The following is a 15,169-nucleotide window of genomic DNA, read 5'->3' on the forward strand; positions in this document are numbered from 1 at the left end:
CCTGGTGTTTTCATGCTTCCCTGCCCTTTTGCTCCAGTTGGGACTGCCCAGTGTGGGTGGGGCTTCTTAGTGTGTGCATATGGCAGTGCCCTACTAGCTCCATACTAGTAGTTCTATATGCGGTACCACAGGCTTTTTTGCTCATTCCACGCTCTTTCAAGGCAAGGGAGCCCAACCTGCATGTGTAACTTAGTGGGTGTATGCAGCAGCACCTTTCCATGCCACTGGATAAATCTTGGGGTGGAGGTGCCCCATGCATACATATACTATGGGTCTTAGTAGCCAGAGCTTTCACAGTTTTTCAACCTTCTCTATGAAGTCACTCTCTCATTTGTTGTGCCAAAGCTGTTCAATTAGTTCTCAGTTGTCTCTCAGGAGGGATTGCTCTATATATAGGTGTACATTTGATGTGATCTAGGGAAGGGGGTAAGTTCTGTGTCCTCCCAAGCCACCATCTTGGGTCCACCATGGGGACATTTTTGAAGCAAGAACTCTTTTGGTTGCAAGTAACAGAAACCCAATTTGAACTATCTTGGAAAAAAATAGTAACTATACTGAACTGAGTAGCAAAAACTCAGGAGGGGTATGGTTTTAACTGGACCTCAAGGATCACAGGAACAAGGACATTCCCAGGATCCTCCTTTCATCTAACTCCCGTCAGCACGTCTCTCTAAGTCAACTCTCTGTCTTAACAGAGACTGAAACATTCTTCCCAGAATGGGATTTTGATATCTCATCTCCTCACCATAAAAATAACTACTTCTCTTTTCTAAATCCCATTTGAAAAGTTTCAGGAATGGACCAAAGGGCCAGCCTCAGTCATATGCCTCATCTGGTGAATAAAAAGATAAGTTCTATAATTGGCAGCTTCTGTGAGAACAATACAGTTTAAGTAAAGAGAAGAGCAGGTCTTCCAAAAGGAGGACAGTCCTGTTTCCAGAAAGAGTGGTGGCGGACAGACAAAAAAAGTATTCCTAAAATTATATTTTTAAAATCAGAATTAAATTTATTAAATATGAAGTAAAAACATCTTTTCATTAACATTATTTTCTATAAATGTCTTTCTCTGACTGTTAATGTTTATCTCATATTTCTTCTGTCTCATTGTGTTTCTTACACAGTGCCACTAAGTTTTATTATTTCCCTCCTTCAAATTTGTGCTAAAGATTCACCTCTTGGACTTATGGTTAAAAAAAAAAAAAAGTCAATTGAACACATTTATTTATCCCTATTTTCCCCAAAATGTTATTAAAATCGAAGTTAAAAAGGGAGGAAAATAGAATAAACCCCTAAGTGCAAAGAAGAAAGGGAGAGACTATAACAGAGAAAAAAGGACAAAAACTTTTGAAAGGTAATAAATAATGCAGTATATTAATTATCTATTGCAATGTAACAAAGTACTCCAAAACTTAGAATATAAGACAATAAACATTTTTTTTTCTCATACAGTTTTGAGGGTGAGGAATCTTGGAGCAGCTTAAGTTGAAGTCAAGCTTTTGGCCAGGGCTGCAGTCATTTGAAGAGCTGGGGAATCCACTTCCAATCTCATTCACATGGTTTTTGGCAGGAGGCTTCAATTCTTCACCATAAAGCTGCTTATGAAATACTAACTATAATGGGCAAAAGTATAGTAATTCAATAGAGAAGCTAGCAGAAACCACTTTAATCAAGTAATTAATTTAACATCACCAAATATATAACTGGACATTGTGTATCTAAGGAAACAGCATCACTTCTGTGATATTCCTGAATAGCATAAGATACCTAATTTGAATCTAATCATGTGAATATCACACACACAAACTAACACAAATTGAGAGACATTCCACCAAATAACTGGCCTATAACACTGGGGAACACAATTTTTGTTGAGTCAGATCTGACACTTGTTTTTGACTAACTTTTGGCACCGGAATCCAAAAATGACCCCAGTTTTTCTCTATCACATCAAAATTTTAAGGTACAAGATACCCTCCCTTTGTCCCCAAAATCATACAAAATGTACATACAAAGGAAAATAAAGAAAAAGTTACCTGAACATACTGTTTATTTGGAGTTATTTTATTTATATGAAGGCTATATATTGTAACTGTAAGTCAAACTGTGTACAAGTAATAAAGTTCTGTTACCAAACATACATATTAAGGTATTTTATCTTTTCAGACAGGCTAGAAAATGCCAAAATGAGATACTTGACACAGTCTCCTTCAGTTGGCAAAGCTTTAACAAATTGCTTCATGAGACCCAGTTTTATGTGCAGAGGTGGGAATATAATGTTATTTCTGTCAAAAAGTGGCTCATTTAGGATGTTTGGATCACCAGGTTTGAGGTCAGATTTTGAGGCCAATTTGATGCCACCCAATGCTTCTCATGAGCTCTGCTGTCCCACATACACAGAAAACAGGGACACTTGGTGTCTCCGCATTGCTGACCAAGAAGGAAGCAGACCATTTAAAAATCAACACAGGTGATCTAATTGTGCTTGTGATATTGCAACAGATGAATGACTCTCTTTATGTCTTCATATTCTTTATGAAAACAAACTGAATGGCCAATTGGAACTGCACCAAATAAATTGCCATTGTGGAGGAGGACACACTTAAAGCTCCACTTTGAGCTATCGATGAACAGTTGCCATTCAGCTGCATTATAGATTGGAATTCCCAATTCCTCCATTAAACCATGCATGTTATGGCAATACACAAAGCCACCGTCACTTCGAAAGTACTGCAGAAATGCACTTCCTCTTGATCGAAAGTAGGATACCTTCGCTTCTTTTTCAAGCAAGTTTTTCTCATGCAGTCTTTTTTTTTTTTTAAGGTTACTTTATTTTATTTAATTTTAATGTTATTTATCTGTTTTTAGAGAGAAGGTAAAGGAGAAAGAGAGGGAGAGAAACATCAATGTGCAGTTGCCTCTCACATGCCCCCAACTGGGGACCTGGCATGCAACCTAGTCATGTGCCCTAACTGGGAATCGAACCAGCCACACTTGGTTCACAGGCCGACACTCAATCCACTGAGCCACAGCAGCCAGGGCTTCTCGTGCAGTCTTGATGCTAGTTCTGAAGTTTTTTTGGATAGTCCCAAATCTCATGCCTAATCATTCAACTCATGTTGATCAAATCCCTTACAAACTGAGTCATCTTCAATTTCAAAATCTTCATCGTTGCTGTCACTTAGTTCTCACCATACTCCTGTTTTTCGAAAGAGGGTAGTTCAATGAAAGCTGACACTGGGATTTCAGCTGAATGAGGCACTGGGCATATAGTTAGCTGATGGTGACTAAGATACTCTACTTTACATTTATTTTTCGTGTTATATCTTGATGCTTTCACTATACAAAAGTAACAGTCACTTGAATGATCTCTGGGCTCTCGCCAAATCATAGGTATACCAAATGGCAATTTATCACGTGTTCCCTTCGTCCACATCCATAAACTCTCGACACACTGCTTGCACACCTTGTGGGGGGCCCAAGAATTATCTTGATCACCAAATTTTACTTTAAAATATGCAAAATGGACTTGCCTGACAAATGCGCTGATGTTTGTCCTTTGACTGGGAATGGTGAAACTGCCACAGATATAACAAAACGAATCAGGGTTGTTTAGGCACTTAAGATAAGAAACAGCAGAGGCAGACATGATCTGAAGGAAAGGAAATAAGTATGTATGTAAACAAAAAAATAAACTCTGCTAACTCCTTGTATACAGAGGAGAACTCGGACTACATTATGGAATACAATTCACTATGTATAGAGTGGCACACAACCTCTCACCACACTGTCTCATGTGTAACTGAATAGCCTAGACAAGTATGGACCTGTCGCTGGTCTCCAAGGTCATCCCCCACCCCTCTCCACTCGAGGGAGGTTTGCTCTCAGCCAATAGGAGAGCACTAGTGCTTCCCTCCATCCAAGCTCCGTCCAACCTAGAGTGGTTGCATTAAGATAAGCTATACAGAAAAATGATGTGATAGAAGAAAACTAACTGCAGTTTTGAAATCAGCATGCCTATTTAAGTCTAAAACAGCTGAAAAGTGTTAAGTTCATGAAAGTGTGTTATATGCTTTGATATGGCTATAGAAGCAAGCACACAACAGTGGCACCTTCACCTAACCCAATGTCAAGATGTCAGAGAGGCCTTTCCCAGGGTAATAATGTCTAAGCTCAGATCTAGAGTTAGCCTTGAAAAGGGACAATGAGGGTGGGAAGAGTCCAGAAACAAGGGAGTAGGCTGTAATGTACAAGACCAAAGAAAGCACTTAACCATAAGCCAACTGATAAATGTATGTGTGTGTTTCTGAGTGTGTGCATATCCTTTCTTTAGTATAAGCAAGATTTTGCTCCTTTTTCTATCATTTCTAAACTGCCACATTTTAAAATATCTTAAGTCTATTGCATCAGTCTAAAAACATGCCTTGAAACACACGTGAAAGAGTACTTTACCTTTGGCTCAGTCACTAAAATCGTTTATTCAAACATTTCATATTATAAAATCACTAGGCAATATATTTTCATAGCACTTTTAATATATTTTTATTTTATGAATGGCATTTTATCATGATAGCAACATAAAATGATACAGAAGAAGAGCAATTCTTTCACAATGGTAGTTTGTTTAGTGGTTGGGAGAACAAACCTTTTGTCATATTGTGCCTGATTTGAGTCCTATTCTAAGTCTGACTCTGCTACTCATTAAGTAGGCAGCCTGAAGCCAGTTACTTTTGAGCATCGGTTTTCTCATCAGTCAAATAAGGAAATAATAGTATCTATAAGGTTGCTGTGAGAACTGATTGAGATAATATATGATAGCACTTAGTACAGTGCCTGGCTCATTAAAAAGTACTCAGTAAATTGCTTCTGCACAACTCTGTAGTTATACAAGGTGGGGCAAAAGTAGGTTTACAGTTGTTCCTATGGAAAATAATATAATAATAATTAATAAAGCAAGAATAAACTGTTTTGCATACTCACAACTGTAAACCTACTTTTGCCAAACCCTGTATTTAGAAAAGGTTGCACATTAAACAAAGTCAAAATATGATGGTAAAAGGATATTAAGAGTGTTATGAAAAAATACTGGCCCATCATCATTTCATGGGTGTGTAGATAATTTTTAAATGACAATTGTAGTCCCTAAGCCAATCAAAGATAATTTGTCTACTCTATCGCATTTAAGTTTGCAGTCATTCTTCCCCTTGATTTTTTGAATCCCCAGCCATCTGACTCTCCCTGGAGTTCCTTCTAAGAACCAGCAAGACTAGGACTAGTGATTCTCCAGTAGTCTAGGCTCTTTGAAAGCCCTCTAGGAAAACTCACTTCATTCTAACTCGCCACCACTCCAGCCCCACACTTACTTGTTTATTTGTTCATATATGTATTTGTTCCTTTTTAGTATAATAAGAAGTCAAAACATTTTTTATGGTATATAATAAAAGTTATTAAGTGTTTTAGTGGTTTCATCAAATGCCACACTTTCCACTGTTTCTGATGATTTGTGTTTGTAGTAGCAGCTGGATAGTGGGAGTGGATGAGGTAAGCGATCTAAGGAATATTTTGCCACCAATAAATTAATTAAAAATATTTGAGGCTTATTGGTCAGCAGTTAGCAGAAATAAAGATACCTATGGTTTGTTTGATCTGTGAAGCTAATGAAGGTCTGATTGGGTTAATACTTTTTGTTATTGTTTTTGAGTTGACTATTATTTCTTAACTTCTCAAGTTTTCATGTCTCTATAAAAATGAAAATCAATATTGTCCATAGTATATTTTGATGAACTATATTTTACAGTTTATTATGAATAGTAAAAGTTTTTGAAGTATAACATAATTGTAGGGATTGGAGATCATATTGTTTAGTAAAATGATCCTTGGTTCTGATCATTGTAAGCTGGAAGCTTTTGTTTTATATGTGTCCCTTCACCTCCTCCCACACATATATCACCTTTATCTGCCTCCCTCACCACACACATTGCCCAAGCTATAGACAAGATGCGGCAAAAGTAGGTTTACAGTAGTGAGTAGGTAGAACACAGAGTTTACTTTTGTATTACTTATTAATTATTGTATCATTTTCCATTATGAACAACTATAAACCTACTTTTGTCCCACCCTGTATTTTTAAACCTTTCTCTCTCCTCCGCCCAGTACCCTCCTTCTCCCAGCAATTCCCCTCCCCCATAGTTCATGTCCATGGATCGTGCATATAAGCTCTCTGGCTTCACCCTTTCCTATATTATTCTTTAAAAAAAAAACAATTAATTAATTTTTTATAACAATAAAAAATAACAATATCCCCCTCTCAGACTTAAGACTCTTTATAATCTTATACAGGACAATGAGCGGAGGTCTCATGCTCCTCTAGCTACTTTAAGCTGGACATGGTCATCGTTCTACCTACCCTTGGGTGCAGAAATCCCTAATAAGAGTGGGGGTGTGGAGGGGAGAGTGGCCTTCCCTCATGGGGGAGGATCTTGCACACTCCAGGTCAGTTGGCTGTCCCTGGACACCAAACTCTTAATTCAAGTGATAGTTGTCCTAATATGGACAAAGGTAGTTCTCAGGTATAAAAACAATGAGTGCCCAGAAATGAAATTTAAAAAGTAAAAAGAGAGAGTTGCAAGATTTAGAATTACCTCTAAAAAGAGACATTGAAAGAAGTTAGAAAAGGAAAGGATCAAAAGAGTGGAATTTGTTCAGCTCTTTTGTGGAGGAAGGCATCTTTCTACCATGTTTGAATTGGAAAGAGTTGCAGGATGACAATGACAGTGTTTTCCAACTATAAAAGGAAGAACACCATAAAATCCTGTTGAGCCAATAACAACTGGATACAGCCTAAGCAAAATAAGTACCTTAATATGGAATGATGTAGCATATCATTTCTACACAGCACTGTATCTGTGGTCTCTTGGAACATAAAATTTTGATAATGTGTGCAAGTCCACAGGTGGTAGTTTCATGTGGAAGAGGAGCTTCTAAGTTGAGAATTATAAACCGAACTGAGATTTACCACTTTGGTGGTCATAATACCCAGGTAATGCTGCCTGGAATGAAAGGAGTGTGCTCACTGATACTTGCAGGATGCCTAGTGTCCAGTGGGACTTTATTGAAGAACTTGCACAGTCCTTCTGTTGCTATGAAAAGACAGGTTCTAATATTGCATGCTTTATTCATTGGTCCTAATACCTTTATGATTCATACAAGCACTCCATATTTATGAATACAAATACAGATAGTTTACAGGTAGACCCTTGATTGGATAAAAACTTTTCATATCTGGTAAACACTAAAATGAACCTGAAGCTTTAATTCAAGGAGGAAAGAAGCAGAAAATCCAGGAGCAGGCAGAATTTGGGGGAGAGCATACTGAGGTGGCAGAAGGACAAAAAGAAAAGGAGGGGAAACAAGAGGCAGGGAATAAAGGAAAGGGAAAGGAAAGGAATGTGGGGAGAGATGTAATTTATCCCAGTTGTGTTGACAGCTCTTTCTAATCTCCTGCTGTCTGACATGGCATTGTATGTGGATGCAGGGGCCAGCAGAAAATTGGGGTTGCCAGGCTGCTCCAACCACTGTGGTCTCATCCTCTCTCTACCTCCATGGTGGCACCCCACCCTGATTCCTTTCTTGTCAAACTTGTTTGCAGTCACCCAAGCCCTCTAGTCGATGACCTCTTGGTCAAACTGTCTGTAAACCAGGACACAAATAGATTGAGGGTGTCAGATAACATGGTAATTTGGTGGAGAGAAGACTGAATGAGTGCTGCAATACCGGTTATAATACCCTTTCCCCCAACCACCCACACATTTAAAAGTAAATGTCCTTTCCCCACTTATGTTTCTTTGTGTCTCTAAGTCACTGGTGGGCAATTTAATGTGATTCATGCATTTGTATTTATTTAGTTATCCTGATGTGTTAATATCTCTCAGGAGGTAACTGGTAGAACATTTGAGTCCATTCTATTTTTCTTGGGGAAGTGGAGTGATGCAAAGGTGAGTGAGGACAAACCTGGGCTGTATTTGTTTATGAAGATGACATGGAACCTGCGTGCACATAAGTTAGAGCTGTACTACTACGTGAAAAGTTGAGCATGCTGTAACCACATCTTAAATTCAAAGCCATTTCTCCTGGAACTGATTAATGTCCAAGTAATACACATACATGGTACTCACCACATATTTGATGCCTGCTGAGTCTCTGCAAAACCTGGTTGCCCACATGTTCCTGAGGCCACCCTCCAACTTTTGCTAGAAATTCTCATAATCATTATAGAGGCTGTGAAGGAGAAGCAGTGGGCTTAATGATGCAGAGTTCATACCAGGCAGACGCACTACCACAGCCACCTACTCACACCCCTAAGTACAAAGATTTGGGTGAATTCTCTCAGTAAAAATTATGCTTCATCAATGTACAGGTCAGAGGTAGGGTCTAAGGGGTGTCCAGTGGAGGGGTGTTACCTCTTCAAAAATATTTACTGAGAGGTTATTAGCAGTCAGGCACTGCATTTTGAGTGTAGTACCGATTTTGCATAGAAATAAACCAATCTTTTCAAAAGGTGCAGTTGTTCTGCATGTCAACTGGAAATTTCCCATGTGATATCACATCTTTCTCTGGCTTACATTCAGTTTATCACTTTTCTTAAAAGGGGAGAGAGGAAGACAGAGAGAGGACAGAGATACAGAAGCGGAATCACCTTTCTATTCAGGAATTTGCTGAGCACCAAGAGTTGCTGTTAGCAGGTAAGCGCACAAGAACTTAAGGGGTGCACTGTCCCGAATTCTTTCTCCAGTTCTAATCTTTTCTATAAGTTCTGTATATTTGACACTGGGCACGTGGTTCTAGCACATAAAATTAGTGCCGAAGTACCAGTTACTTTCTGTTGCTTATGTTTAAAGAAACGAATAGGTCAGGGTAGGAAAGAAGCAGGGCCCAGGCGAGTAGGGGATGAGGTGCGACCAGAGCCAGGTCTTGCCGGTGGTCGCAGCTCCCCGCCTGGCCAGGTCCAGCGCCACTTGCACCGCCCACTGCACGCCTCCCCTCAGCCTCCACTCCCCCACCCCCACCCTCCCCTAGTCTTGCCTCCTAGAGTCCAGTCCTAGATCGAGCTCCGGGTCTGGCGGCCGATCCCCGAAGTCCACTGCTCAGCCTGGGTTTTCCACCCTGTTGGCAGCCTCTTCTAAAAGTTCAGCTGCTAACCTATGTAAGAGACGAAAGCTGTTCCAGACAGCTTTCTATATACCTTAAGTGTGAAAGGAAAGGAACTTCGCTTGTGTTAGAAGACCTTAACCTCAGGCTACTCAAGGAGAAAGGCTGGTTGGATGACTTCCATCCCTCCCTCCCCCACCCAACCTCAGCCGCCGAAGGGCGTATGGACCCTGAGAAGTGGCCGCCATAAGGGTCGGTGCATTGGGCCGGGGACAAGGCCGGGGCAGCTCTGGGCGCAGAGCTCGCTATAGGGCCTCTCTCCCAGGAGCGGATAGATGATTCATTTTTATATGTAACGTTTTACCCCACTCTATAGCTCCGGCTAGTTAATATTCAACCCCAGGGCTTCGAGAAGCAGCTCCTGGGAAGCCAGGCAGGGATGACCCATTCAAGGTATATGGCTGCTCCGGAGTGAAGTTGCGGAAGGTAGAGAGAGGGTGAGAGGGGACGGGAGGGAGACTCCTTTGCCCCGACCTGGGCCCAGCACGCGTCCCGGCAAGCCCAGCCTGAAGGCCGCGCCCGACTGGGCCCGACCGCCCACGATGACGGAGCCCTAGCCTGGAGCGGCGCGTGCGGGGACAGCGGGAGGGCGCGCGGGGGCGGCGCTACGCCCAAGCCGGACTGAGGGCCCTCTGGGCCGCCCCTGCGAAGGGGTTTCCACGCTCGCCTGGGGCTGTGGGCTGGAATGCGGGCGGGGATATTAGGGGGGGAGGGGCAGCGGCAGCTGCGGATTAGATTCCGGTTTTGTTGTCCGAAGGGACATGCCCACAGGAGTGCCTGACCCGAGAGGGGTCTCCGGAGGTGCGTGGGTGGCCCTCTGAAAATACGGTCAGGATACTGCGAGGCGGCAGTTCTTGCCACCACCCTTATTCCAGGTCGCCAGCCAATGATGAACATTAAGATAAAGCAGCTGTTCTGGTCAACAGACTGCAGCAGGACAAGGCTGTGCCCAAGGCACAGTTCCGGCGGTCAGCGAGGCCCAAAGCGAAGGCGCCCTGGGGGCACGTTCAGGTGAAGCAGCGGCACCTGGGTCTTTCTAAGAGCTGAGCCACCCGGCCCTACAGAATCTATGGGTCCCAAAGGGCCTGGCTAGCTGTCCACACAGCTATTCCCCAGCGCTGGGCAGTTGACGGTCTGGATGGCTGCACAAGGAAAGGAAGTTCCGAGCTGGGGACGGAGCTTTGTGCCAGGAGCTGCAGCCCAGTATTTGCAGGCGGGATGTTTTGTCCCCACCCCTGCTCCGTCAGAGAAATAAACAAGACCCTGCCTCATCAGATAAGAAGTGGCTCCTAACCATTTCACCGGTTTTAAGCGGGGGCTAAAGGCGCTGAGGTCAGTGAGTGAATATCTTCCCAGGCCCGGCGCCCACAGAAGAGGGGCCTTACTTTACTTTCTTTTGTTTAGTACTATTTTCTAAGAAAGTGGCCTTGGGCTCTGATAGGCCAGGCTCCCGCCTTGACACTGGGGAATACCTGCAGGGTATCCATCTCTGTGCACCTTAGTAACCACCGGCCCTCTCCCCCTGCCCCTCCATCCCGCTCCCCGAGAACCCACATAGAGATGTGAATCAGTCAGAAAGACTCCCGGTCAGCCAAACGCAAGCAGCCATGTAAAGTGACACGAGAAGTCCCTGAGATCCATCTGGGAGAACCGAGAAGATGCCATCAAACTTCAGCTGGGTGCAGCAATCTCACCCAGATATCCACTCAGAGAAGCAGAGTTGAGCTGTTGGCACAAGCAGAATGAGGAAAGCGCCCAGGAACTGGGTTGCCAGCCACTATTTTGGGTTCCAAGTTACATTCATATGCTGCTCCACCGCCTTTTCAGGGACAGCAGAGACAGTTCTAGGTCTCATCTTCCTGGAGCTAGGAGAATAAAGGTTCCTGCCAAAGACTGCATGCCAGGGGGGTGCCGCAGTGCTGCAAACTGTAAGGCGGAGGCAGAAAAGCTTTGCTGCGTGTGGACGGAAGAAGCCTTGGTAGAGGACGCCTTGGGCTGTAAGGAGCCACCCAAGCCGTAGTAGCCCCAGTACATCAGGTTCCAGCATCAGCGGGCCATTTTCTAAGTCGATAGGAGGGGGTGGGAAGGAGGGGTGGACCACTTGGACTGGATAAAGAATATGGTACAAGGAGAAGATAAGGGGAAGAAAGAGTCAGAGTGAGCAAGGGAAGAAGGATATCAACTTTTTTTTCTTCAGTAAGAACAGTAGAACTAACTAGGTCTGCAAAGATCCATCAAAGTCAGGGAGTGTAGACACACGCCCTGCTCAGGGAAGGCTCAGTGAGTCTGAACTTCTCTAAGCCCTTCTGAGAGAAGAAAAAAAAATGCAGTCTCCCACACAGCCCCACAAGAGTAAACATCTTTATTATATATTCATTAAAATTTTAAAAAATATTTTAAAAAATGAATTTAGATGGCTCTTTTAGCCATTTTTTGGCTGTGTAACTTAAGCCTCAAATTCTATTTTCCATATTCCCACTGAAATGTTAAGGCATTGTTGTTACAAGAATAGCAATGATTTTTTAAAAGGTAATTAAGTAGAATTAAATATTTAATGGGATATTCTGTTTCTTACAGGCCTTCTGTAATCCACAAACAAAATCTAAAATCAACAGTTACATAAAATACTCAACACAGAAGTGAATGAAGTTATGCATTTCAAACACAATAAATTCTGGTTTCTATCTTTTCAGATGGAAAGTCTACGATGAGAAGGCCACTCTTCTTGGGGGAACAAGGGTGATAAATAAATTTTTAAGGTTAGAGTAAAATTACCCTTTTTTCCCCTGCTAAAATTAGGAAAGATAGTTATGTGTTTACAATAGTTTTTCTACTTAACTCATTGTTTTTTACTTTAAATCCCGTACTCAATCATTACTTTCTCAAGTTCAGTTAAAATGCAATCCTCAGATTAGGAAGACTAGAGAGAAAGGATAGTTTTTTAAAAGATTCTTTCTGAAAAACCTGCTGCAAGAATTTTTCCTCTTTACTTGGAGACCTGTTCTCTCTCAGACAGCCACGTTTTCTTCTTTGCTGTGAGCTTGTATCAACTGCAGCCTGCCGGGTTTTATGTCAATCAGTAGAGACTCTATATTCATAAAGTCCTCTGATCTGATTACATCCACTATCCACTTCTCTCTCTCTCCCGCTCATTCCCTCTCTCATCCCCCCTCCCCCAAATTCAAACCAGGAGCCGGAGATTCCCGACTCCCTGCGTTGTCCCGGTAGGCTGTGGGCGACCGCAGGCTGAGGAGCCCGGCGACAGCAACCGAGGCACCCATGGAGTAGGATGTGGATTGAAGGACAGACCTTTGTTTGGACACATTGGAGACGAGGGAGGCGGGGAGGGTGTCCTCCTTCGAGATTGCCCGGATTTTTATAGACTCGCCTTTAGAAGAGCTCGCCCTCTTTACAGGGTTAATTTATGGGGCTTTTGAGGAGTATTGGGACTTTTAAGACGCTCTTTATTTTTTTTCCCATTAATTTTGTGGTTGTTGTTGTTACACTCCTACATTTGCTCCTGGGTTTCAGCACCTTTCAGGATAAGGATGGGGATGGGACAAAAGAGGACCCAGAGGCAGAGGGGAGGATTTGCCTTCTAATCAAGCTACCCTCTCGGCCCAGGCTACCCAACTTTGGGGGGTGTGTGGGCGGGGATTAAATTTCTAACCAAGTTGTAGTTGTAGACAGTAAAACTTAGATTTAGGAACTGGGAGAAAATTGAGACAAACGTCAGTTTTATACACCTTTACTCAGGTATCCACCAATTTGAATTAGGGGAAGGAAGAATTTGGGGCCTTAGAATTTTTTAAAAGGTTAAAAATCGAGGACTGGCCGGAGAAAGGGTTAGAGTTCCAGGTGGTGGGGGGAGGGAAGCCATTAGACTGAGACTAGTCTAGGGGGTTCCTGCCCAGGCACCAGCCTCTGGGCGCTCAGAGGTGGCTTCGGAGGGAGGAGGCCAGCGGGGCCTGGGCTGCCCGCCGACCTCAAGCTCGCCATTTTCGATCTCAAGCGGAGGAGGTTGGTGTTCATGCTATAGATTACCTAAAGATTCATTTAAGCACTTTAATACACAACTAGCTCAGAAATCATTAAGAGACCTAGAGAAGGAGAAAAATTACCCTCACACTCACCGGTAATAAGTGTTGACATGCAGCAAAAATCGATTGAGTGGAACCGAGTTGGTGGCAGTAGCAAAGGCTGGAGGGGGCACGTCGTGGGAGCGGGAGGAGCGAGGGGACCGACTCCACTGGCTGGGGAAGTAGGCTTTTTTCACTTGAAGGGAAGAGGTGCTCAAAGGGGTCAGCAGACTAGTGGAGATGGTGTGAGGAGGAAGGGGTGAGGAGGATAGTAATTCTTGCTTATGGAAGTCCAGGGAAAGGAGCTGACGAGTCTCCGCCCCCAGCCCGCACCACTCAAGTCGGGGAAGTGACAACTCTTCCCAAACCTCGACTTCCATTTTTTGTTTCCTGCAGATTGATCGATTTCCTCGAAATAAAGTTCTACTTCAGGAAGCAAATAGGCCGAGATCCACCTCCTGTACCCAACGCTCCCAAGTCACCCCAGGACCAAGAAGAGACGAAAATCCATCCAGCGGGTCTCCTTAGAGCTTCAAGCCCCCATCCCCAAATCCTTTCTCCCAGTTCCCGCGGCCCCTCCCCCGGCCCCTCCCCCACACCAGGAGGAGGCTCAGGGCCGCCGGGACCGTGGGCCCCGCCGCTCCAGAAGCCAAAGTCCGCCGGTGGGGACCGTTTTCCTCTCCAGTGCTCTCAAGTGAACAACAAGGACGGACGTGACCCTCGTCCAAAGGGCTTTTATCTGCCCTCCACTGCCGCGTGATCTTTTCACAGGTTGGAGGCAGAGCTTCAAAGGGAAAGAAAGAAAGTTAATGTGCCTAGAGCACTGATCTTAAATCGGGGACATTATCTGTGATCTCTTTAAATGGCAGCAGCCCGTTCCCTGCACAACAAAGACTCAGTATCTGCGTTCCAAAAGATTATAGGTAAAGTTTCAGTCAGATACAAGAAACCTAAGCACAAAAACAGTTTTTCTGTGCTCTACAAAACTGTCGGCTACTTTTCGCTCCCCATTCCAGGGGTGGTGGTTGTCCTCGCCCACTTGTGGGGTGCTGGGGTGGCTTTGACCAGAATAGCAAAAGACCTCAGAACTCTTTTTCTCCCCCACCGACTCTCCTAGCGGTGGGTTCTTTGGGATGAAGTTGTATTTGCTACTGTTTGTTAAAAAATCAAATTCCACATTCAAAAACAAAAACTAAAAACCACCGACAAAGGAAGAGCGGCTGTTTAAAGTTCTTTCAAACACTCACAGATCCTCATTCCCTGTTTAAAAGTCCGAGTATGGGAGGGCCAAGGCTGTAATTCATCTTGATTTGAATCATTGTCCCGTAGTTTGCAAACTAATCCTGTATAATTTCAGGAACAAGCAGGTTTAGAATTAATGGGTCAATATTATTTAAAACAAAACAAGGGGAGCATGACCTTTGTCTCAACTACATATTGCTCGACAAGACTCAGGAAACTCCACTCTAACCTCTCAACCCCTGGGGTCTTTGAGAAACTGAGGGGCTGTAGTTATTAGAAACTGTCTTTGTTTCTTTTAATGTCTCAAAGGGATTTGGAAATAGTAATGCAATATAACATGAAGAATCTCTCTACTTGAGCCTGAAAGATAAAAGTGGAGGACTAAATATTTTGAACCAGAGGTGTTTCCTTGAAACTTATTATATAGTCCTCTTGAGAGGAATGTATATACAGATACACATACACACATATTTCTCCAGAAGTTTACTGGAGGTGCAGTTTCCCCACCTCTCTCCCCCAGGAGGAAATAGGAGTAATTTCAAGCTGGCGTACTTTCTAAATTTTTCCTTTCTCTTTTTTCTCTTATATTATTTACTACTAATAATGGGATCTTCAGGGTTTCAATCAAAGAAAAATATGAAAGA

At 43.2% G+C, this 15,169-nt stretch overlaps 1 long non-coding RNA gene across 2 annotated transcripts in view; it reads left to right on the top strand.

Moving 5' to 3' along the window:
* The window catches only part of LOC150019452 (uncharacterized), a 33,484-nt gene extending 18,991 nt beyond the window's left edge, over positions 1–14,493 (top strand). Inside the window, exons 2-4 of one of the 2 annotated variants that reach the window (XR_016509051.1) lie at positions 8,645–8,738; positions 11,898–11,963; positions 13,680–14,493. This is a non-coding gene — a long non-coding RNA (uncharacterized LOC150019452). The remainder of the gene's footprint in view (positions 1–8,644; positions 8,739–11,897; positions 11,964–13,679) is intronic. The other variant, XR_016509050.1, reaches the window with a different exon arrangement.
* Positions 14,494–15,169: the final 676 nt, after the last annotated feature.

This window comes from Furipterus horrens, unplaced genomic scaffold, assembly GCF_987537825.1.
Source record: "Furipterus horrens unplaced genomic scaffold, mFurHor1.1.pri manual_scaffold_2, whole genome shotgun sequence".
NCBI classification, from domain to species: domain Eukaryota; kingdom Metazoa; phylum Chordata; class Mammalia; order Chiroptera; family Furipteridae; genus Furipterus; species Furipterus horrens.